The 25364-nt window shown below is 36.6% G+C and overlaps 1 pseudogene; it reads right to left on the bottom strand.

The window, feature by feature from the left end:
• Positions 1–6646: 6646 nt before the first annotated feature.
• On the bottom strand, positions 6647–7577 carry LOC115899032 (annotated as a pseudogene).
• Between the last annotated feature and the right edge of the window lie 17787 nt (positions 7578–25364).

Here is a 25364-nt window from a genome sequence, read left to right as displayed (position 1 = left end):
ATTAAGTAGAAAATTAAGACATAATAGACATCACAGATACAGGTAAAAAAATACATGAATATCTCAATAGATACAGAAAAGGCCTTCAATAAAATTCAACATCCCTTAATGCTAAAAACTCTTAATAAACTAGATATCGATGGAGCATAACTTAAAATAATAAGAGCTACTTATGACAAACCCATAGCCAATATTGTATTGAATGGGCAAAAGCTGGAAGCATTCCCTTTGAAAACTGTCACACGACAAGGATGCCCTCTCTCACCACTCCTATTGAACGTAATATTGGAAATTCTGGCCAGGGCAATCAGGCAAGAGAAAGAAATAAAAGCATATTCAAATAGGAAGATGGAAAGTCAAATTATCCGTGTTTGCAGATGACATGATTTTATATTTAGAAAGTACCATTGTCTCAGTCCAAAAACTCCATAAGCTGATAAGCAACTTCAGCAAAGTCTCAAGATACAAAATCAATGTGCAAAAATCACAAGCATTCCTGTACACCAACAATAGACAAGCAGAGAGCCAAATCATGAGTGAGCTCCCATTCACAATTGCTACAAAGAGAATAAAATACCTAGGAATACAACTTACAAGGGACACGAAGGACCTCTTCAAGGAGACTACAAACCACTGCTAAAGGAAATAAGAGAGGACACTAACAAATGGAAAAGCATTCCTTGCTCATGGATAGAAAGAATCAATATCATGAAAATGGCCATACTGCCCAAAGTAATTTATATATTATATGCGATCCCATCAATCTACAAGTGGACTTTCTTCACATAATTAGAAAAAACTACTAAATTTTATATGTAACCAAAAAAGAGCCCATATAGTCAAGACAATCCTAAGCAAAAAGAACGAAGCTGGAGGCATCACGCTACCTGTCTCCAAACTGTACTACAAGGCTACAGTAACCAAAACAGCATAGTACTGGTACCAAAACAGACACATGGACAAACGGAACAGAACAGAGACCTCAGAAATAACACCACACATTTACAACCATCTGATCTTCAGCAAACCTGAAAAAAAAAAAAAAAAAAAAAAAAAAAAAACAAGCAATAAGGAAGGGATTCCACATTTAATAAAACCTGAAAAAAAAAAAAAAAAAAAAAAAAAAAAACAAAAAAAAAAATTAATAAAGAAATGGCTAGCCGTCTGCAGAAAATTGAAAATGGACCCCTTCCTTTCACCTTATACAAAAATTAACTCAAGATGGATTAAAGACTTAAATGTAAAACCCAAAACCATAAAATCCTAGAAGAAAACCTAGGCAATACCATTCAGGACATAGGCGGGGCAAAGACTTCATGGCTAAAACACCAAAAACAATTGCAACAAAAGCCAGAATTGACAAGTGGTACCTAATCAAACTAAAGAGCTTCTGCACAGCAAAAGGAACTATCATCAGAGTGAACAGGACAACCTACAGAAGGGAGGAAATTTTTTGCATTTGACAAAGGTCTAATATCCAGAATCTACAAAGAACTTAAACAAATTTACAAGAAAAAATACAACAACCCCATCAAAAAGTGGGTGAAGGATATGAACAGACACATCTCAAAAGAAGGCATTAATGTGGCCAACAAATATATGAAAAAAAGCTCATCGCCACTGGTCATCAGAGAAATGCAAATCAAAACCACAATGAGATACCATCTCATGCCAGTTAGAACGGCAATTAATTAAAAAGTCAGGAAACCAAAAGATGCTGGTGAGGCTGTGGATAAATAGGAAAGCTTTTACACTGTTGGTGGGAGTGTAATTAGCTCAACCATTGTGGAAGACAGTGTGGTGAACCAGAAATACCATTTGACCCAGCAATCCCATTACTGGGTTAATACCCAAAGGATTATAAATCATTCTACTATAAAGACACATGCACACATATGTTTTATTGTGGCACTGTTCACATAGCAAAGACTTGGAACCAAACCCAAATGCCCATCAATGATAGCCTGGGTAAAGAAAATGTGGCACATATACACCATGGAATACTGTGCAGCCATAAAAAGAATGAGTTCATGTCCTTTGTAGGGACATGGATGAAGCTGGAAACCATCATTCTCAGCAAACTACCACAGGAACAGAAGGCCAAACACTGCATATTCTCACTCATAAGTGGGAGTTGGACAATGAGAAAACATGGATACAGAGAGGGGAACATCACACACAATGGCCTGTTGGGGGTGGGGTGCAAGGGGATGGAGAGCATTAGGACAAATATCTAATGCATGAAGGGCTTAAAACCTAGATGATGGATTGATAGGTGCAGCAAAGTACCATGGCACATGTATACCTATGTAACAAAACCTGCATGTTCTGCACGTGTATTCCAGAACTTAAAGTAAAATTAAAAAAAAAAAAAAAAAAAAAAAAAAAAAAGAATTGAGTCAGACTACACCCAAGGGGAAGAAAACTATTTTTTGATGTATTTTTAGAACCACCACAGATGTTGATAAATAAGGATGTGCCTCACGTAAGGAACTCTTAGGGCTGGAGAAAGGAGAACTGGCTTTGCTTTTATGGAAATGTTATTACCTCTCAACTGAGGAAATAAGAAGAGATATGCGGTATTGGCTGGAAAAGAGAATTTGTTACAGTGGGTGGGGCAATATCTTTCTGATCTTTCTCAAGTGCTTAGTCTGGATAACATGAGAGAAAATATGAAATCTAAAAAGTAGATTGGAGTTTAAATCAGAGAACCAGTTTCTACCAAACTTTATTGAATAATCTTTGTGAAATTGCTGAACTTTGATCCTCAGTGTCTCCATCTACACAGTGGGAATGAAAACAACATCCATTTAGCAAAAAGTTCTCATGAAGATTGGGTGAGATCAATTAAAGGCAATGTGTACTTTGTGATGTGTACATGTTATAAATTATTTTTTATTAGCCATAAAAAGCCTTAATGTTTCAGTACCATTTTTTTCCCTTTTTATTACTGTCACTGAGGACAACTTCATCTTCTCAAGTTTGAGACACCATTTCTTTATAGCATTACTATCAGTAATGAGTTTTTCAAAATCTCACTTTCTGTCTAAGCATGCTATTTTTCTCCAGATTTGTATACTGACAAGCTTACAAATCACAAGCAGGTAGATAATTAGATCAAAGGGTACAAAATGCATGGTTTACCTTTCCATCCTCCTAGTTCCTGTTGTACTGACTAAAGTTCTCCCTCTCTTTCTCTCTCTCTTTATTAAAGTGTGTCATCTCTTCCTAGCTTCCTCTCCTTAAGTGCTCTGTTAACTATTTTTTCATCCAGGGTGAGCATTCTAAAAAAGGCCCGTATCTAAGGCAATAGAAATTCATGCTGTTTTCCCATTTCCTGCAATGAAGCAAAACTAACTCAATTCAAGACTCCATAGTGCTTCTAGGTTCTGTCTCCCTTAATTCAGTTAGTCATTTTTCTCTAATTTATTTTCTAGACCATAGTGTTTGTTAAATTTGCTTTCCTAAGTGAGAAAAAAATAGTTGATTTTATAATGATTAAACCTTTCTCTTCTCTTATGGATCTTAAGAGGAAATAAGTAAATGATAAGTAATTCTATGATCCTAATGTTGCAGAGGCAGGTAAACAAACAGTGGAAAACTGGTCCTGCCTGAATTGGCATACAAGAGCAAATGGAATGGAGAAGAAGGCAAGGATACTATCATGGTCTGGGCCATGTGGTTTGCACACTATTCTATTCCTCAGACTTTGCACTGACCACAAGCGTTGGTTCATCATTGCCAAGCCAGGGATCAAGATGAGCCATTAAAAGTCTATCTAACTTCAGCCACAGCTGTGCCATGGGAGAATCTCAGAATCTGATCAGTGGTGGGAGAATGGAATACTACCCATTACACTCAATGAGTTAGGTATGTTTCATTTTCTGTGACTGGTGTTTGCTATTTTATCCGGATCAAATCTTCAAGTAAGATGGAGCTGAGAGTTGATACAGAACATCTTTAACTTATCCTTCTAAGAGGACAAGTGGACCAAAACACGACTTTTTAAACACTGGTATTTTGCTTACACAAAATATTGACATAACGCACTTACAGGCACTTTGTAAACTCTAGCATGCTAACCACTCTGTTAGGAGCCAGCCTAAGGTCCACAGTAAGAGCAAATCCGAGTTCACTAAATTTCTTTACATTATCTTTTCTCCACAGACATGTGAGGGAAGGCATTTATTTTCCCTCAAGAATCAGTTACAGTCTATGTGTCCCTGTCCCCAAGGTGAAGAAGTGCCTGAAGAACTTCACGCTGTGCCTGAAAACCTTCACAGACTTCACCTGCCCGTACAGCCTCTTCTACAACACTCAGTCCCGGGACAATGAGCTGCTTCTCCTTGTCAACAAAACGGGAATGTATCTGCTGTACATTGGAAATGCCATGGTCACTTTCAGTGCTCCCACCCCCTGCCCTCGATCTCCTTGTGCTCCAACCCATGTTAGTGTGAGCTGGGAGTTTGCCTCTGGAATTGCTCTGGGTAAATGGGAAGCTGGTGGGAAGGAAGGGTATGTGGAAGGGGTACTCTGTGGGGGCAGAGGCTAAGATAATCCTGGGACAAGAGCAGGATTCCTTTGGGGGACATTTTGATGAAAATCAATCCTTTGTTGGTGAGATATGGGATGTGTTTTTTGTGGGATCATGTGCTCCCTCTAAAGGAGACGTGTGACTCCTGTTACAGTGGCAGACTCCTGAATCGGCACACTCTGACTTATGACGATAATGGATATGTGGTAAATAAGCCCAAGGTGTAGGCTTAAGTCTCATTCTCTTTGGTCATGATTTGTGTTTTATGATAATCACATACTCTTTGAAATTAAATGCATTGATTTTGTTTTCTGTTTCTGGCTCTGTTACGATAGTGTAAACTATACTTTAAAAAGACAAGGGATAAGTAGGATTTCAATATACATTATTTATTGTTGCAAAAATTATTTTGGGTGAATTGCACCATAATTTTCTGCAGTGCCAAACTACAGGAACTCAGGGGAACACACTACTTTCAGTACTGGTTACCAATCTTACAGAGCCCTGTACCACTGTGGGAGGTCCTATGGGTTCTGTACACTCACATTCAGCAATCTATAAACTGATGTTACTACTGGGAGAGGCTTTCAGAAGTGGGATAATGTAGTGAGCAGGAACCCCAAAGAGGGAGTCTCAAAAGGGGTTTTCACAGGAACAGGGTTGTGAGAGTATTTCCTTGGTACTCACTGAAGAAAGGACTCAGAGGTGTCCCCGGAAAACACCTAGATAAAGGCAAAGATAAGCTGCCCTGGAGGTTTCTCATTATACCCACTCGGCTTGCTCTCCTGCAGGTAGTACTCTGAAGGAGCAAATCTTTTACTGTTTCAGGCAATGCTTCATAAACATGAAGGTTTCCCTTCTTGGGCCTTCCACCCTTAGGGATTCCCAGGTCCTTTGTTTTACAGGCACTTTCAATGCATTTTCAATGGGGACACTTGGACAGTTTTGGTAGGTGATAGATACAGTTTGATTCTATTTTCATCAGCCCTTTATGGACCAGAAGGCATATGGCAAGTTCTGTCTTTATTTTCTCCAGGCCAAATAATTCTAAAATCTTAATCCTTTTCACAGATCAGAATAACTTTCTTCTATAGAAGGCAATAAACTCCCAGACTCTTGTTTAGAACTGTATTTAAACTTATAGTTTAAACTAGGTACCTAACTATACACAGAAAATAAGTTCATCCATGTAGAGATGACAAGGGTAAAGGCAAGGCATATATTGCCTTGTAGCATGGATTTCCATGAAAAGGGGAAAGGCAAGGCATGGATCAGATTATCTTCTATACAGAGAAGAATGAAAATCATGGGCTAATTTCCAGATCTAAGTCAGCAAGAGTTAGCTGGAAGGTGATAAAAATAAACTCAATTACAAAAAAATCCTCAGATATCAGATATCCCTATACTTGTGAATTCAGTATACCATGTGTTACTCCCACAGAAAGCATATATAAGCGCAGCCAAATTCAGAGGCTGGATGTGACCATGTTGCTTACTAGTAACAGAGGCTCACCGAGGAAGTAATTCTAATGTGAACCTCAACAAAATTGGAAAACAATTTCATGGGTCTCCAAGGCAGATGAGAATGTTTAAAGCCTATAATATTTTTTTCTGAAATGTCAAGATCTGCTAGTGTTGTCAATGCTCAAAGTAGAAAGTGATGATAAGTGGGAAGGTGGTTTCGACCATGTTTTGAACACATCCTGTGCACCAACTATGTCCTCTTTAAAGTTTTAGAGCTCAATATCTACATGACATTTAGGTTGACCTGTCAACCTAGTACTTCAAGTAGGTGTTATGCAACCACCCTCTTTTCTGCTTTCAACAAACTGATAGCAATCGGCTACTCCTTGCTTGCAATTCCCTACAGCTTTGCACCTGTGAGCAGCAACTGACCACTCCCCTGGTGGTAACCTGTGCGGTTAGTAGAAGGTATAGGAGAATGATGGTGAAAACAAAGTCAAGTCATGGAGACTCTTGGTTTCTTAATGCCGCATTACCACCAAATTTTGCAACTCTCTTTGGCTGGAGGATGAATGATAGGATTCAATTTTCATGAGCTTACAAAAATACCCAGGCTATGATTGACTATATGTCAAACTGACAAAGATTCTAGGCAAAAGGTTTTTTGCCAATAGCACGGTGAAGGGCATTCTTGACCTCCTTGCTCCTCAAAGTGTACACAACAGGATTAAGTAGTGGAGTAAAGACGGTGTATGTCACTGAAATTAGCTGGTCCTGATCCCTGGTGTTCTCTGACTTGCGCTTGAGGTAGGCAATGGAGGCACAGCCATAGTGGATGATGACCACAGTGAGGTGGGAGGCACAAGTTGCAAAAGCCTTTTTCCGGCCCTCAGGAGAGGTGACCTTGAGGATGGTAGAGATGATGAGGATGTAGGAGATGAAGACCAAACCCAGGGGCACCACAATAACCAGGGAACTAACAACAAAATTAATTAGGTCATGTAGAGTGGTATCAACACAGGAAAGTTTCATAACTGGGCGGATATCACAGAAATAATGGGCCACTTCTTTATCACAAAAAGGCAGCCTGAACACAGATGAAATCTGAACTATGGCCATGAGCAGCCCAACGCTGCAGGCCCCACATACCTGCTGGGCACACACTTTCTTGTTCATGATGATCATGTACCTCAAAGGGTTACAGATGGCCACATAGCTATCATACCCCATGGCTGTGAGCAGAAAGCAGTTGTTGATGGCCAAGGTAATAAAAAAACATCTGGGTGGCACAGCCAGCCAAAGAGATAGGTTTGCTTCAACTTAAGAGACTGGAGAGCATCCGTGGTACAATGACTAATGTGTAGACAGTCTCTGAAGCGGAAAGCACACTAAGAAAGAAGTACATGGGGGTGTGAAGGTGACGATCAGTGCTGATAATTGTCACAATTATGACATTGCCAGCCAGGGTTAAAAGACACAAGGTAAGAAATACCACAAAGAGGGTGAGCTTGTGTTCATGAAAGCTGGAGAAACCCTGGAAAACAAACTCCCTTACTACTGTGTGGTTCTCTCTCTTCATTGGATAAATAAATGGATTGAAAATATAGAGACTTAGGTCAATTAGTTAGAAGACATCAGTGCCCAATGCTTTCAGCAGGTGAATCCTCTAAGAAGATAATAAGGATTCTGTTCGTGGACAGATGCCAAGTTATTGGGGATGACTGTTCACCTATAGATATAGATAGAAAAACACAAGAAAACAATTTCATGCATGGCAGTGTGTCTATAAATATATAATATAAATATAAATATATACATTAAATATAAATATATTATATATAATAAATATATATTATTAAATATAAATATATATACATATATACACACACACATATAGACACGACTACATAGGGATGGAAAAAATGGAAGAAAAGACACCTGTGTTAAGTTTGAGAAAGATTTCCTAGTGACCTAGCACATAAGCGTTAGAGAAAAACTAGGCTAAAGAAATAGGAAATGTATAGTTAAATTTGAAAGGAATTTTCTTTTAGATTACAGTTTCAGATTTTGTTTACCTGAAACAAATTTTTCAACCTCTTCCACTTTGTTTAAACCAGTTTCGATTGTCTCTTTTTTTTTTTTTTTTTTTTTTATTATACTTTAAGTTCTAGGGTACATGTGCATAACGTGCAGGTTTGTTACATATGTATACTTATGCCATGTTGGTGTGCTGCACCCATCAACTCGTCAGCACCCATCAATTCATCATTTATATCATGTATAACTCCCCAATGCAATCCCTCCCTCCTCCCCCCTCCCCCCTCCCCATGATAGACCCCAGTGTGTGATGTTCCCCTTCCCGAGTCCAAGTGATCTCATTGTTCAGTTCCCACCTATGAGTGAGAACATGCGGTGTTTGGTTTTCTCTTCTTGACATGGATGCAGCTCGATTGTCTCTTTAAAGATCTTTCTTTATGGGTTGCCAAACAAGACAATGCTCTCTGCTCCAACATAACGTAAGTGTTTACTTTCTCCCTGTTGCTCTTGTCTGCATGTTTCACGAACTCTTTTCACAAGTCATCAAACAGCTTCAAACCTGACTGTCCCCCCACATTTTTTAGAACAAGAGATGTTCCTCTCTTTTTTCAATGCTTGACTTGAGTCTCCTCCTCCTCAGAAAGTCTTCTCAGGACTAAATACAACCTGTCAATCCAATTCCCCGTAGTGTTGCTAAGTGTTTCCCAGTAGCTTGTTTCCGTGGACTTTGTTTATTTCTATGCATTTTCTACCTTGTACTTAGATGAGAATTTTCCCAGGTACTCTGCCTCACTGTAAACTGTCTTTTACAATTTCTTCAGAATTTTAAACTGTAGGGAAATCAGTTTACACGTTTCTCCTTCTGTCCCCTATTTGGGGAGTTATTGGTCATCAAAAAGCTCTCATTTTCAAAAAGAGTATAACAATAATAAATAGTTCCTATGGCACTTTTAGTTTATAGAGTTTTTACATGTATTATGTAACATCATAACAATCCTGTGTTTTAAGTAATTATTATCCCTCTCTTGGCAAGACACCCAGGGTTAGATGATTGCAAAAATTAACTCCATCTTTTAATTCTAGGACTAGTGTGATTTGCCCTATACCACAAGTGCCTAAGCAGCATCGTAATCACAAAATACATGAGAAAGAAGATACTTTTTGTTGTTTTTATGGAAAACATTTAATGCATTTCCCTTGTTCTGAGAATGAGAGTACACTAGGAAAAAAATGAAAAACTGGAGACTCTTAGAATGTTTCCTCTAGATATAATAAATATTATTATATCAGTGACAATCCATGTCCGTTCTTCTTGGCTTGATACTTTCACTTCCAATTTTTATTTTAAGGAAATAATCAGAGATACGTATTAGGATGTATATCTAAAGACATTTTTATATTATTTATTGGTGAAATCTAGAAGCAATGTAAACAAATAAAGGAATAATTGAATTAATTATAAAACATCCATCTGATCGGAATTATGCAGCCATTAAGAATCTACAAAGTGCTGACATGAAAAAATACACTACATAAGTAGATTGATTGATTGATTGATTGAGAAATAAATTATAGACCACAAGTTTGTAAAAATAAAAAGAACCAGAAAAGAGAAGAAAGAACAAGAAAGGAAAAACATTCAATGGCACACATGCCATTAAAAAAGTAAATATAACAAAATGCTAAAAATATATTTTTCAAGTAGTATATGGATAATCTATCACCTATCTATCAATCTATCTAATATCTTCTCTATTACAAATAATATAAATGTTTTTAATACATACTGATATATTATGAAACTAATATTTGATGAAACATTTAAAAATTAAATATTAATGCAAAAATTAATAATAAACCATATTGTAAGAAAGGATTAATGCTGACTATTAATTACTACAGTGGGATGAAAGTACTTGAGTGAAGCAAATTTTGGAGTTTTCTTACTAAAGATTTTGAAGAACCAAAAAATATTAAATAGTTTCAAAATACTGAGAAAAATATGAAGCAAAATATGTGTTAATTTTCCTTGAAGATGTAGGAATGGGCCAGTTCTTAACCATTCCTTTGTAACTGTAAGTGCATTACTGAGCAAGATAAACGTCAAATGTCTATGTAACTAGAAAGTCAATCCTCCTACACTAAGGAGAATGAAAAAAACAGGTGACAGAAGAGAAAAGTTTGCACTAAGCTTGTGCATTCCTGCAATTGCAACTCCTTTCTCATCATCCCCTTAGGAAAACAATGACTCGCCAAGATAGCAAAGGTCCCCATGAGTGATAACACTAGATTAGTAGGATCGTGATAGCCGAAACAAAATGCCAGCTTCCTTCTGTGGAATCCTGGTCACTGAGAAAAACAGCATTTTGCAACACTTTCTGTTCCCTTGTATTTTGGATTGTTAGCTAAAAATATCTCTCTACCTCTAAAAAAATTTTTTTAATGTTCTTCTAGAGAAATCATTTTCTGCCTAGACCTGACAATGAATTCTGGGCCAGAGGTTAAAATTATTCATTTCATTTTTCAAGTCTTTCCAATTGGAAGCAAGCTGGAAAAGCCCAGGTGCTTTGTAGTTTTCAGTCCTTTAAATATAACTGAATCATAGGACCTCAGCGTTAGGTGGTAATTTTAAAGCACAGCATTTCTCATGAACAGCCCCTCAAATTCTGCTTCAGTGCTTCCAATGATTGGAAATTCATTACTTTGTAAATAAGCATTTCCCTTTATTTTTTCTTTTTAAAAAAAGATACAAACTCTTCTTGAAAAATAAAACCAGGATTTTTAAATTATAAAAGTGCTCATAGGGGAAAAAACGTGGGTACAGAAGGATATAAATGGAAAAGTTCATTTTCTCCTTTACATTTTCTTGGCCAGAGGTAAAGATGATTCATGGGGTTTTGTTGTTGGTATTACTGTTTATTTCTGTCCAGAAATATTTTATGTACAATCATGCATATTTTCATATCATTTCAATTTTACACAAATGGAATTAGGCAGTACGTATCAATTCACAACTAGGTTTTTCCATATATTACATCCTGACTACTTTCCATAATAGTATCGTGATCTATCTCACTCTATTTCCAATGGTGCGCACTATTTCATTATATAGATTAATATAGCTGTACTATCATCAATTCTATTTTTGATTGACTTTAATTCTTAGAAAATATTAATTCCTATCAACTCGATATTTATCTTCTTGCAACTTACCACCTCCTGCATCATTCCACTTTCTATTTTCTCTTCAATATGATAGTATTTCAAATATTTGAAGATCATTATTATGTCTCTGCTAAATTTCATGTCCTTCAATCCATTACCACAGCAAGACAAGCATGAAGAAATATAATATTAATGGACATGAGATTCAATATAACCAATCAAATACTGAAAACGATACAGGGAAAATAGTAAGATTTTGAAAAATGCACATGGTATTTCATTTTCATTTACTTCCACTAATGGCACTCACTGTTTCTGACCTTGGCAATAGAAAGGAGAAGGAAGCACTTTCCAGATAGTGATCTTTAAAAGGCATGAAAGGACTGAGTCTACTCAGAGCAAGCAGGTGAACAAACCTTGTGTTCAAGAGGCATTTACAAGGGAAGCGAAAACACACAAAATGAGAAAAATCCATTCTCTATAATATCAAAGAGAGCCTCAAATTGTTGCTGTGTTCCTTGAGGCTGGGGGCATTGGCTCATTTGGCCTGAGAATTGGCCCGGGGGGAAAAATAGAGTCTCTTAAACTGTAGAGCTGTGTATATTTATTTTCCCCAAGGAAAAGAGAATCCCTCTGCCCCAAGTCTCCTGAGGCCATCCTTTTGAGAACTCCTCCAGGCTACTAAGAGGTAAGGAAGATAGAACCTGAAGGCTGGTCTTAAGGGTTTCATTAGAAATGCGGGTCACTGAGGAAGGAGATGTTTTCATTTGCCTACTGACTGTTAGGGATTGTTGGAGTGTAGAAACTAATACAGCATTGAGTTTTAATAAAATAAACCACGTGAATACTGGGTAAGTGTACAAAGGGAGGACATGAAATTTCAGCAGCCTACAGCAAATTTCCTTGAGTCTCACTGACATACATCTCAGCCCTGCTTTTCCATTTAGGGAGATCCATCACCCACACCACACTGGGAAAGGGCAGAAGACACTGTCAGAGCCCTTCCTTGTGCTCCCTTTGGTTCATTCTCTGATCCTGCTGGAGGGAGAATGAAACAGCCATGAACTTCCAATAAGTTTAATTTCTGACTCAGCACATCCTTCTCCATTCATACAGTCTGTGCACCCATGGGAGATGTTTGAATAACATTTCAGTCACTCTGTAAAAGGAGATTGCCACAAGGGCCTTTAATCCAAACTAATAATTTTTTTATTCTGAATTGGCCCTGTTTTCTCTCTGATTACAAACATAATGCTTGTTCATTACAGGAAAAACAGAAAAGGAAAAATAACTAACGTAAATCACTTGTGATTTCCAATTTAGAAATCAACACCATTAACGTTTTGATGAATAGGCTTCTAATCTTTTATGCATTCATATGTGTGCACCTGTCTATACACACACATATTTATGTTTATGGTAAAAATGGGATGATTATTACTTTTGTAGCCTTTCTTTATTTTAATAATATGAGATCATGCTATACAAACTTCCTTATATCCAGTTTGTTTTTTTCTTAAAAGTGTATTTTGAACCTTTCCCATATCAATAAACATTTTCCTACATTATAATTTTTAAATAGTTGCCTTGCCTTTTATTACAGGAATGCTCTTTATAATAATATGGTTTGTTTGAATCAAGATTCAGACGAGCACTGCTTACTGCATTTGATTGTAACTCATTAAAGTTTTGAGTCTAGACCAGGGTTTCTCAACAGTGGCCCTGTTGACACTTTGAACCTGCTAATTTTTGTTGTGAGTGGGAGTGGGGTGAGTTAGGAGGGGAGATGGTCTTCTGTGTTACAAGATGTTTAGTGGGATCACTGGCCTCTACCCACCCAGAGGACAGATGCCAGTAGCATCCTTCTCCCTTTTCCCACTGTATTGGAGAAAATAAAAAATGCCTCTAAACATTAGCAAATATTGCCTGGAGGGCTAGTGTATTTCAACATCCCATTGCCCCAATGTTTTAAAAAGTCTCATTTACATATTAAAAAGCCAGGTCAAAATTTTACTTTCTAGATGGCATTTACTCATGACATCATTAAATTTGTTATATCTTCTGTACTTCTTATAAATTGGAAATTAGTTCTAAAGGCTTAATTGGATTCAGGTTCAACTTATTAAATTATATTAGCTGTATTAATCTGGATATTCTATAACCTGCAATATAGTATATTAAACTATGGACTATATTAAACTGTATGTAAAAACACATAAAAATTGGCATATATATCAGTTTTATATATATATAATATATAAATCTGATAATCAAGTAAAGTTCTTGTCTGATTTAACAAAAATACAGGACATCCAGTTAAATGTTAATTTTAAATAAATAGTATAATTTTTAGGATAAGTATATTACAAATATTACATGGGATATACAAAATAAATTATTGTTTTTTAAAATTCAAATTTAGTACAGCATTCTGTATTTTATCTGGGAAGTCTAATCAGGAGACACATACTGTTTTGTTGTCTTACTCTACGCAAAGCTGATTTCAAAATACTACATTGTACCTCATAAATAAAAACAATTATTATGTGTCAAGTAAAAAATAAAATTTAGGCCAAGGGTGGTGGCTCATGCCTGTAATCCCAGCACTTTGGGAGGCCAAGGCAGCCAGATCACTTGAGATCAGGAGTGCAAGACCAGTCTGGCCAACATGGTGAGACACAATGTCTACCAAAAATACAAAAATTAGCAGGACGAGGTGGTGTGCACCTATATTTCCTGCTACTCAGGAGGCTGAGGCAGGAGGATTGCTTGAACCCGGGAGGCAGAGGTTTCAGTGAGCCAAGATCATGCCACTGCACTCCAACCTGAGTGACAGAGTGAGCCCCTGCGACAAAAATAAATAAATAAACAAACAAATAAATAAATAAATAAAATTTAAATGCATGCAAAAAAGCTAATTGATCAATATTTCAGGTGGCAACAGCTTGTTCCTCCATTCAAATGGATCCCGTCCACCTTTATCATTTAGTTTATTGATAACTTTTGTCTAAATCATTTTTTAAAATTAGGAGTTGCCAAACAGTGCTTTCTTAATCATGTCATTTCTTTTACATTTAGTCAATGGAATTATTTTATATAGAAGTTTCTTTCATACTTTAGCTTGGGGTGCAAGTTACAAATGAGTAAAATTGGAACTTAAGCCTCAATCTTCTAATTCTGATCTGGCGTGTATTCTATTACATCCAGTGAAAGAAGCTATTCTGACTACAAATAGTCATAATTCAGCAAGCCTATGTCCTATAATTAGCAGATATGTGAGATGGCAGGAATATATTATAGGGGGAGGAGGCAGTACCTGCAAACTGAAGCAAGTTTATAAGTGATTTCCTAAGTAAAAAAGATTAATTCTCTGGAAATAAGCGGTAAACGATGGTGCCCAAAAGAAAAAAGAATCATGCACATTTGAAAAACCTAGGGCATTTTTTCATTTCCCTCTATTCTGGCCACAAATTCTGAATAACACATTTCAAAACAACCCATGCTTCCAACTACACAGCCATGGATGTGCCATGTAAAACCAAATTGCTTGTGGCTTCTGAGAGGACAAGAGTTTTGGTTCACAAACACACTGTAAAAGGCAGAGGCAGGGCAAAGAAGACTCCCTTTTCTTTAGCCATGTGACTAAGGTAGCACAAAGAATTTCAGCTTCCTTTTTACTCATTGACTTTATTATACTGTATTTCTAGTTAATTAAATTTACAGTCAAATATCCTGTGGTTAGAATTGTAGAAAGAGCATTAGAAGTTCATCTCTTTCCCATACTTTACACATTCTCATGAGGACTGGCAGGCCATCGGTCATAAAAGAAAATATTCTGTGATACTAATTACCATAGAAATTAACTAAAGAGTATGTCCTGGATGCTGGTTTTCCTAAGTACAGATGCAAAGACAAGATTGGTGGTTTCCACAAAGGATGAATAATTGGAGATAAAGAGTTGTCCAGAATTCTCTAGTGCTCTTTTAGAAATATATATATATAAAATGTATATGTAGATATATGTATTTATAGATGTCTATATATACACAGTTATATGTATTATTTCATATATTATATATAAATCTATAATTATATTATATATGCATATTTATATATGTATGTATATTTATATATATAATTATATATTATATAGATGTATTACATATGTGTATGTGTGCAGATAGATAAAGACTTACATCCAAGGAAGGAAAGGATGATTTATTAGGTTGTAACATCTTGATATAATAATCAGTGAGTTAATTGCTCATTTGTCTGTCTAATAAATACATGTTAAAAGTCTAAGCATGCTCTCCACTGCGCTAAGTATCAGATAAAGAGCAATGAACTAAACTAATATAGTCATTGACTTCAATGAGGATGTGATAAGAAGCTAGACCAGGAAAGATGCAATTTTCATATATTGTGATACATGCTATGATAAGGTAAGAATGGAGTAATATGGGAACAATAAGTAACCTTCGGGCATGCATTTTAATATATGAATTGCTTACATTCACCAGAAAGTGGAAGCCTTATGGAAATGACTGGTCTGGTACATTTACTGTTAAAAATGAATGCATTCACATTCGAAGTTATTTTGTAAGTTTGAGTAATGTCTGAGACTGGTCAGCTCCAGTGAGTTTACCATTGAGATCTAGGGCTTGCATGGTAGAGACACAGAATCTGGATCATGGGGGCTACACCAAGATTTTTCTAATTACCAAATTCATCAGACTGTTCTTGGTGATTTTCCTACTTCATAACTGAAACATTTAACACTATTAATCACTCTCCCTCTTGAAATGCTCTTCAGCCTTGGTTTTCTGACACTACTATCTCCTGGTGTTTCTATTAGAGTTTACTAGATGTGGTCAATTAGCATGTAGTGTGCATCTGTCAGTCTGCGCTGCAGAGGATATGGTGAATGTCATTTACTCTGGTGATTCAGTTAACCTGGGTTGTCAACAGAGCTCTACTGTACTCTTATCATTTCAGTATGTGATTAACCTAATTATTTTAACCATCCACTCACTCTGTCACATCATTATAATTTAATTCTGTCTGTGTTACTACGTGGTGTATTTTTTTAATCATTTGTTCACTTTTTACTTGACTTTCTTCCCATGTTGTACTATACTAATCCTTGAGGGCACCTGTTCTCTCATCCTTTCCTGTATCTTCAACTAAAGCAGAAGCAGAAACAACAACAGGAGACTTATAATTTAGTACTGCATTTTCCACTAATCAATTTCTTAGATATATAATTCTCACAAAGCATTCTGAGGGGTTCGGACTTCTTAATCCGTAAAGTGAAGAAATTTAAATCGATTATATCTATGGTCCTTTCCTTTTTAACATTTTTCCCATACTTTAAGGCTTATGATGAAAACTGATCAGGAAACTGGAAATAACATGTCTTCCCCAAGTGAATTCTAACAAATATCCCATGGTTATCATCAGTCCTGCCATTTTTCCACTATTCTGCTTCCAACTCCTTTCTTTCTTTGACTTCCACTTTCAAATCTATCACCACCTCCTGCTGCTCTTTCTTTTCTGCCAGCTCAGAGTCAGAGTCACAGAAGACGAGGTTACTATAGATCTTGAACTGTCAACCTGGCAGGCCAGATAGGAGAATGAAGGACTCATCAACTAGCCAGTAGCGGTCACTGTTCTTTGGAAGCCACCTTAGGACCAAATTGTTCAAGTAACTGAACTGTTATCTTCCTGAACTCCTGCAATTCCAATTGCCAGAAAACATCTAGATGTTGGACCTGCAGAGGACCTTAGCACACTTGTAGTACAACCTTTCCATTTCATACACACAACTGTGTTGAAAGAAGTCTCAACTTGTGAGGTGTAAACATGGAATCATCAATTTTTAAAATTGCTACTACTGCTGTGAACCCATTCTTCTTGGGTAGGAGGCTCCCTTAATGACTTCTTAGACTAATTCCATAACCTTTTAATCACTTTATGTTACTAAAACAGTCTCATTGGAGTTATTAGACACAATCAAATCTAATTAATTTTGATTTTATAAAATTAATCAATTTAATTTTATCTTCTATTCAAAATTCTTTTCGGTCTCCAGAATCCTCCACCTATCTACCACTGAGCATAGGTTAAGTTTATGACTCCAGTGGCTTGTTATGTGTTGGGAGGTAATGGGTTATGGCCATGGCCACACTACTCACATCTCTCCCTCTTCCCAAAATCAGCCCCTTCCTTGAGAGCATGAAGAAAGCAACTCTCCATGCTGTATTAGCTGTCGGCTCCCTGTTTTGTTTTAACTGCTATTCCTGTGTGAACACTACCTCATAAGTGGAGGGCAGATTGTGGTAGTGTAACCTTTTTGCTAGTTGTCACCATTTCTCTAGCATTATTCATTGTTCTTTCTCATCTGCAGTGATTCAAATGTAGGTGCTTTCATGGGAATACCTTTATAGGTTCTCCAGAAGAACCTATGTCCTACGCATCTGCACAGCAAAAAGAATGACCTATTCACTTATGGTTCAATCAATTCTACTTTCCTCTGGTCTCATTGCAGGCCACCCACTCCAGAGCCTCTTGTTATTAGAGTGTCCCCTTTGAGGGAGAGGGACAATATGGCTTAAGTTCTTGTCACTTTCCTTTATGCCCACCTAACTCAGGCATACTTAAGTAAGTGCCACACAATGGAGGCTAACTCCTAGCACCCTCTCTCTCAGGTCCATCACTTTGCCTTTTCCTGCAAACCCTAGCAGTGTCAGATTCTCTATCAGTACCTTGCCTCATAAAGTTTAAGTCAAAAGATGACCACAAACTCTCAACTTATTGGAGAGAATAATTAAGTAATCCCAAATGTTGTGGCTGAAGTGCTGGAGCACCTTGCTGAATGCCTTTCTTCCCCATGTTTAAGATCCCTACCATTCAGACCTCTAAGCTTCAAATCCTGGCTTTGCCATTCACTAGTTGTATAATCTAAACCTCTCTACCTCATTGAAAACAAGGATGCTGATAGTACCTATTTCATAGGATTCCTGTGAGTATTAAATAGGATAAAGCCCAATGCCTGAATACAGACAGTGTTCAAAAAATATTAACAATTACCTGTACTTATTTTGTTGTTGGAAGACATCTTAATTTCTCCATTATTATTCCTGCTTATGGAAATCAAGTTTTTAATCAAGTCATTGTGGTTTGGAGGAACTCCCTTTTTCTGCATTTTCATATTCTATACAGTATTCCATATATTGCTATGCATATGGCTACTGCTGAAAAAATCAAGAAATACTTTGCAGTTTCTCTGATATAATGCATTTTTCTGAAATGCAAATTAGCCTATATGCTATTGGCAAGGCAAGGAATAACGTCAATACAACATTGAAGTTGGTTAAAACAAGATTCTTTTCTAGCAAGTTAATATTTTGGACTACCAAGGAACAGCTAACACAAATCTTACTAGCACAGTGGAACATGGCAAGGAATAGAATATTCTACACAGTAACTATTCACTTCAAAGTTTTCTCTTGGCTTAGTTTTACCACAAGTGTATCTTGAGCATGTTTATTCTCTGGTTTCTCCTGTCTTTGTGTATTTTCTCTTTGTCATCTTCTTCCACCAGCCTTTGAAAATGATCAAGTCCTAGATTTATTGTTAATTTTATTTATTACAAATTTAACGTATTTTTTAACTGCACAGTTCATTTGGTAGAAATACTAATGTTTACATTAGTGCTCTGGTTATAGGTTTTGCATGATCTGTAACAGTATTTTTTTCTCTCAAAGGCTTGTTATTTTTAGTGTACTTTTGCAGAATGCAAAATAATTTTTAAAAAATGTGTGTTACATGTTATGGCAGAAACACTGTGTTATGTTCAAAAAAGATTTAAATTGAATGAGTGAAAGCCACTTCTCTCTTCTTGATTATGCAAGGGCTTAACTTCTTCAATTATTTAACTTGTACTTCCCTTATTCCCTCTCTGCTTACTGAATTATTCCTGTTAGCTAGCAAATGCAATCCAGCATCTTATATAAAACAAGAATCCTCCCTTAACTCCACATCTTCCTATACCACCATCCCATAGCAAAACTTCTCAGAACATTGTCTGCACATGTTGCCTATACTTCCTCACTTCCTATTCACTTTTCTAAGCCCACTTCAGTTTGGTTTTTATACATATTACTCCACTGAAATTGCCATTGTTAAAGTCCCAAAAACTTCCGTATTGTTAGATTCAGAGGATAATTGTATTCTCTATTTTACTTCACCTCTCAACAAGATTCAATATAATTAACCATTTCCCCTAGAATTGTACTCTCTTCTTAGCTTTAGTGACATAATTCCCTTAGAGTTTTCTTACCTTACCAGCTATTTTCTCTAGTCTCTGTTCTGGGTCTTCTGATGCCCATCTTCAAGATATTTAAATTTCCTAGAGTTCTGCTCTGAGACTTTCTCTGTTGCTTAATTTCTTTTTATCTGTCTTCAGCTGACCTCATCTTACTCAGTGGCTTTAACCTATGCCAGTGATTCTCTACTTTCTCTACTTTGTATATCTAATATAGACATTTCTACTGGTCTCCAAACTTTTTTTGGTAACTGTCTATTTAGCACAAACTCTTAGATACAATAAAGATGCTTCAAACTAAAACACTTCTAAACTGGAACATTTGGTTGATTTCTCCCCCAATTCTAGTACTTCCCTTAAATCTAGTACTTCCTCAGTCTTCACCATGTAATTACTGTCTACCCAGTTATTACAGCCAGAAATTTAGGAATCATACTTTATACTTTCTGTGCCCTCCAATCTGCCAATAAGTCCCATTGATACCACCCCCAGTATATACTTCAAACCCATCAACTTTTCTTTATACGACCACTTCTCTAGACCATATATCATATTTTGACTCTTAACCATTTCCCAATATCTGCTTAAAAACCTATAGATTACATGATGATGTACCTATCTACATATAGATAGATCGGTAGACATTGAGAGAATGTGTGTGTACACACATATACTATACATATACATGTCTATGGTTTGAGTGTTTATCCCCTCCAAACTTCGTGTTGAAACTTAATTTCCAATATGGCAGTATTGAGAAGGGGGACCTGTAAGAGGTAATTGGTTCACAAAGATTCTACCCTCATGAATGGATTAACCTATTTATGAATTAATAGATTAATTGAATAATGGGTTATCATGGGAGTGAGACTGGTGACTCTAAAAGAAGAGGAAGAAAGTCTAGAGCTTACATGCTCAGGCCCCCCCTTGCCATGTGATGCCCTGTGCCACCTACTAAGAAAGAAGGTCCCCACCAGTTAGGCCACTTGACCTTGGACTTCACAGTCTCCAGAACTTTAAGAAAGAAATTTATTTCTTTATAAATTTCAGTCTCAGATATTCAGTTATAGCCACAGAAAATAGACTAAGACATACATGAAAAGCCATCAAATTGTATTAAGCAGAGGAATAGATAGATGATAGATAGATAATAGAGATATAGATATACATACACACTCTGTGTGTGTGTGTGTGTGTGTGTGTGTGTGCGCGCGCGCGCGCGCGCATTCTTTTGCTTCACACGGTCTGATGACCCTTCCTTAGCTTTCAAATAAAATCCCAACACTTTTTCATGTTCTGCCAGGCCCTCACGATCTGGCACTCATGTGTATCTCCAATCTCGTTGTATGCCATTGACCTTCTACTCGCTATGCTTCAACCCTAATGTCCTTCTCTTAATTGCTACAATTCTCAAGTCTTTCTTTTTATGGGGACTTTCAACTTTCCACTGCTTGAAAATTCTTATCAAGATAGCCCTTGATAATTCTGAAGTTATCTTTTTCTTTTAAAGATAAATTGGCATCATGAGATTATTGAAATATATAGTTGATTGGTACAAATTCAATTTAGGAATTGAGAATATAAAAAATTTTTTACTTTACATTCTCCACTACAGACTTCTAATTAACTGGTGCCTCTTCGGTCATGCAGAAAAGATTTTCTTCATATATCTTTCTGCAACGTGACTGTGCTATTACCTGTGATAAAGAGGGCTGTTTTGTGTTTGGCAGCCTATTCTAGGGTGGGACTTGTGTCAGTTCCTTCTTTTGTCCACCTGTCTCTATTTGAACAACATAAAACCCTCATTCATAGGTGCAGCATGACTTAACGTGTCAGTCACTAGATGCAGTTGTAAATTGCAAACAAAAAAATGGAAATGTAGATGTTGAAATAAAGATGAAATTTTTGGTTATGAAATGGTCATCTGAATGATCCGTATGTATATTCATTTATTTATCATCAGTGAAAAATGTACAAATTTTCTATTAAAAAACTTATAAATTCCTAATTATAATAAACACTGCTCTATGGGAATGGCCACCAAAATGTCCCACATTTTATGACACTGCATCTATTTCTAATACTCAGTCTAATATTCTAATCACAGATACTCAATATCCGTTTGTTGTCTTGAACCTCTGTGATAATCTGCAAATGTTTCCTGTTTTGTAAGAGACAAAGGAAAAACTGTGATGAATATCACTGGAAACTGCCTATTAGGGCCCCTATTCCATGTTTCTCTGGCCCTTTTTTCTTCTTCAGAATTTAGCAGTAGTTTTCAATCCTATCAGATCACATTTGATAGCATGCATTTATTCCTGTGTTTGTGAGGCATAAACCTGTAACCATCCTACAAACAGTGAGAATATTGCTGTGAAACTGCATACTCTATGCACTCCCAACAATCAAAAAAAGAAAATAAATGGTGACCAATGATGCTGGAGAAAATAATAAATTATATTTCTAGTTTCTCTATAAAAATGATATTACAATATCTGTCTGATGAAGGGAGATCAAATAGCATGTAACAACAATATTTTGAAAAAGAAGAGGATAGTGGAATATCTATTTACTTTTTATGAGTTTTATAATGTTTATGTCATTTGTCAACTGGTATATTTTGTAATCTTTTGTGATTAATTTTCTTGTCTTAAATAGTAATTCTAATATCTAATATTGTATTCAAAAATTTCTACTGGATTTTTTAAGGAGGGCCTCTTAAATTGTATAAGTTTCAGGGCCTCAAACTGGATCTATCTCTGCTACCTACACACACACATATTTTTTAAATCAGTAAAATTCCCAGCTTTAAAATAAAGAAGAAATAAAGTGAAATAACTTTATAATAAGAAAATATGTCCTTGATGAATATGAGTGCTACGAAAACAGACCGATGCAAGAATGAGGTATTGGTGACACAAATATCATGAACAGTGTAGCTACAGGTGATCCGATTTCTTGAAACAGCGAAACATTCAAGGATGTTTTTCCAGTAAAAGCCAAGAATAATCTTTCTTCAATATACTTGGTAGTTTCTTTTCTGTAAAATACAGTATATATGAGAAGTGCCAAAGATGATTTTGTGTTTATTTTTTATAGTCGTGTTTAAGGCTCAGATAATTATAAAATATCTGGCTACACATTGAAAAGATGTGCAGAATCAGGCCAATTATTTAGTATGCAAGTCTGCCTTCAGTTTTGCAGGGCATTTGTTTGCCTGCTGATGCTACAAATGTCTCCTGTATACCCATCATTGAAACAAGCAACCCTCAATACACATACACATACACACATTCTCACGTATAAACTCACATTTCCTAAAGGCCTTTTGTAGGTGGTAACACAGAGTATGATTAGAAAGATTCAGAATGCCTCCTGCCCCTCCCACTGTTCCCACGCTCACTCATACCCTCTCTCACCCACTAGAAACACACAGGTCACAGAACTGTTTAGCCAGGGTCCTGAAAAATTAGGTCTTCAAAAGTTGCCTATTAAAATGCAGATGTCCTGGTCTGGGCTAAGAGCTCTCATCTTTATCTGCTAACAGCCTAAAAGGATTCCTTTAAGAGATTTCTGTTTCCATTTTGTAACTGTGTAATTCTGTAAGGAAGCATAAAATAAACCTGGCCTACACTACAGTTGGCTTGAGGGCTGACTCTGCACAATGGGGATTTCTCTGTCTAGTCCACACCTGGAAATGATCTTCAAACTTCCTAACTCCACTTCTGCAGCCATGCGTGCGTTGGAGGTGTGGGTATGGGTATGTGTGTGATGATGTCTGTCTCATTGACATGACTACTGCTGTGTGATCCTGGCTGCATCCTGTGAGAACAGGGTTTTGCCTTCTGGACCCACCAGTGGCCTTCCGGGTTCTTCATCCTAAGGACAGACCAGGAGGATGGGAAAGGCTATCTCTCTCTGCTGCTCTCAAGTTTAACTAAAGGCTTCTTGCAAAATATTTATAATATTCATGAAGACTAATATATGCTCTGTTCTAACCACTTCACCACATTAACTCATTTTGTGCTGACAACCACCCTTAAGGTAAGTACTATTACTATTTCCATTTTACTGACTCAAACTTGAGAGCTTATTCCTAGCCTGGACTCTTAATTAATCTTGCACTTAATTTCTTTAAATTATCTATGGATAAATTTTTATTTTTATTCTTTTAATTTTTAAAAATTTAGTATAATATTATGGTGTTTTTTAAACTTTTTTAACTGGGTATGGTGGCACATCCCTGTAATTCCAGCTTCTTGGGAGGTTGAGGTTGGAGGATCACTTGAGCCTGGCAGTCAGAGACCACCTTGGGCAGCATAGTAAAACCCAGTCTCAAAAAAATGTTTTTTTTTACAAAAGGAAAACTTTTTTATACTACAACTTTCCTTAAGGATCTTCCTCAGAGGGCTTATAATATTGTTCTCCCCATTCTGAAGAAAATGTCAGCTCACTTAACATCTATATCCGTTGGAAGACATGAAGGTAAGTTTGAAGCCCTTTGGGCTTCTTGGCTAGAATATACTATTTACAAGGCAGAGGTCATGATCCACTTGTTTGAGCCCACCTTATGGTTCAGATTGTACCCTTAACTACAAACATCACAAATATGCTTCATCAGCAAAGTGTGAGTGACTGATTACATATCTTGAAGACAAGCAACTTGATATCTAGATGCCCACACCTATGCACTATAAAAGAGTGTACATTATGCTCAGTGATATACCTTGGATGTTCTGTCCCTTCCAAATCTCATGTTGAAATGTGGTCCCCAGTGTTGGAGGTGGGGCCTAGTTGGAAGTGTTTCTGTCATGGAGGCAGATCTCTTATGAATGGCTTGGTGCCTTCCCCATGGTAATGAGTTCACATGAGAGCTAGTTGTTTAAAGGAAACTAGAAGCTCCTTTTTCACTCTCTTTTTTTAATAGTCCTGAGATTTTTCATTTATTTCCTTTGGATTTATTACTTTTAGACCCACTCAGGTCAAGAAAAGAAGTAAAAAAATATTAAAGCCACTGACTTTCTTGTGAAAATCTAACAGGCAGTCAGCATCTGCTATCGATGCTCTCTTTTGAGCAGAAACTCCTGTTCAGGGTGGCAAAAGAAAGTAAATGCAGCTGATATCCTCCTGGCCCTAATAACATAGAGGAAAAAGGAAGGAATCCCTCTCTCCTTTCTTCTTTTTAGGCATGTCTATGAAATATACATAGCTAACATGCCAACAGTACCAACATTGTGTGGCTGTGAGTTGAGACGTCATGGCCTGAATCAAGAAAGGGAACTTACAGAACAGAAAGTTGGTTTAGATCAGTCATTTCTTATTTGTGGGTTATGGAACCTGGGAATCCAAAGAATTTCTGCATGAGGACTATTAATCCATGTGCACTTAATCACAAAGTGAAGACTCAATGAATAAAGATATCTTTATCTATCTGTCTATCTATCTCTCTCTCTATCTATCTATGTATCTATCTATCTATCTATCTATCTATCTATCTATCTATCTATCTATCTATCTATCTATCATCTCTCTGGTCATGAGCATGGGTTCTTAAGCCATATTGCCAAGTTCAAATTCTAATTCCTTTACATAGCAATTGTGTGCCCTGGGACAAGGTACTTAACTTCTTCATGCTTTGATTTCCTTATTCTTAACTACATAGAGTTGGTAGGAGGAGGAAAATAGATAAGACATGTTGCATAGTTAGCCTCGTATTTGATCCTCAGGGAGCGATCAACATTTATTAGGCACATAAACATCATGAGCAGACAGGCATTCTGCACTTTCATCATTTCATGTTCAATTTCTTATGAACATCACCTAGTTTTAGAGAACTTT

This window comes from Rhinopithecus roxellana, chromosome 8, assembly GCF_007565055.1.
Source record: "Rhinopithecus roxellana isolate Shanxi Qingling chromosome 8, ASM756505v1, whole genome shotgun sequence".
In the NCBI taxonomy this organism is placed as follows: Eukaryota; Metazoa; Chordata; class Mammalia; order Primates; family Cercopithecidae; genus Rhinopithecus; species Rhinopithecus roxellana.
The sequence above is the reverse complement of the archived record's forward strand: the minus strand, read 5'-3'. Positions and strand labels throughout refer to the sequence as shown.